General features: G+C 54.4%; 1 annotated feature.

The window, feature by feature from the left end:
- Positions 1–1,489: a sequence feature (areas not merged during assembly with more than two copies in the genome that could not be assigned to a particular haplotype).

The raw sequence follows: 1,489 nt of genomic DNA, 5'->3' as shown, positions 1-1,489 counted from the left end.
AGGTCCTGTTCATGCCAGCCGTTGGCGCACAGCCAAGGTGCCTGGACATTCTAGAAGCAGATGGTGCAAGGTTTCCTGCGGGCCAATTGGCGTGCTTGTGGAAGCTGGCTGATCCTGTGGTAGCAGAGATCGCCTCCTGGCACTTCTGTTTAGATGCCGTGTGGCGTCTGGGTTGTGTGCGCAGCGACTTCTGTGCTGTGCGGTGCTTCTCCGTGTGGGGAAAACCATATCACAGAAATCGCATTTGAGCTCGGGAAGCGGTGGAGGATGTTCCGGATGAAATGACCGACAGTGACTGACGAGATTCGAGAATCCCGTCAATGTAGAATCACAGTACGGACATTTCTCCTTCCGACGACGTGTGATGGTCCGTCTCCTTACTGGAGAGACGTCTTCCTCCCTTGCCGACGGGGGAACAGTGTCCGTCCCCGGTGCAGTTGGATCGTTGTTAGAGCGCATATATGCAGACTGTTCTGGTGAGATGTTGCAGAAACGGCATTGGTTCGTGCAATCTCTCACAGCCCAGTATAGTCGGCCCCAGAGCTCAGATTCGCCGCACCTTGCCCTTGCGAGGTGAACCAGTTCTTGACGGTGAAGAACTTCCTGAGTGATCAGGTCCTTACCGCTGAGATCTGATGGCCTTGTGCCGCAAAGCAAGTAGCGATGAGTGTCTTGACGAATCGTACTACGCCACTTATTGGTGAGCTGGGTAGTAAAACATGTCAGCAGATCCGTATGCCATAAAGGTGCAATTGCTTGCTCCGTGTATTGTCCAGTCTCCATAGTCTGCGTCGCATACTGATCTGCAAGCTCGTTAGCATGTACTCCACAATGTCCGTAACAAAACTGCAGGTGCACGGACCAGCCAGCACACGTCAGTGTTAAGAGACGCTGCCAGATCTGATCCTCCGTCCAGTCTGTCTGACTGAGCGGGCCCTTATTTAAAGCCGCAAGAAGAGACTGACTGTCTGTAACCACAAGCAGGGTTTTACGCCTGTGCTGGATACGAGGGATAATCAGCTTCTCTAGGGCTAGAAGCAGCGCACGGGATTCCGTCCTGTAGCTGCATGGGCGTGCACCGCAGTTTATACTGGCCTTTTCTATTATCTCCGATGAATTGAGGGATGAAAGCAGGATTCCAACCCCGGCTGACTTGGGAACGTCTACACCGCCATCCGTCGCGAGTATCCACGAACGATGGCTGTGCAGCGCTAGAGCCTCTTCGCTGACTCTGCGCTTTTCCCTTGTCAGCTCTTCCTCGTCAGTTATTGAGTGGTCTATCGGAAGTTCCACGCCAATGGTGACCCGGTGTGCGGAGGCCGCAAACCAGGGAGGAATGGAGCTGCGAAAGAACCGCTCTTCGCGTGGTGAGCTCTGAGTGATGCCATAGTCCTTTGTGTACGCGTCTACGAAGGCATATAGCTCGTCCCGAGATAATGGCGAGATGCGGAAACCTGCGCGGGGCGGTGGCTCAGGCGGAAGTCTCCGC

The sequence above is a fragment of the Trypanosoma cruzi genome, genomic scaffold, assembly GCF_000209065.1.
Source record: "Trypanosoma cruzi strain CL Brener 1047053516699 genomic scaffold, whole genome shotgun sequence".
NCBI classification, from domain to species: domain Eukaryota; phylum Euglenozoa; class Kinetoplastea; order Trypanosomatida; family Trypanosomatidae; genus Trypanosoma; species Trypanosoma cruzi.
The sequence above is the reverse complement of the archived record's forward strand: the minus strand, read 5'-3'. Positions and strand labels throughout refer to the sequence as shown.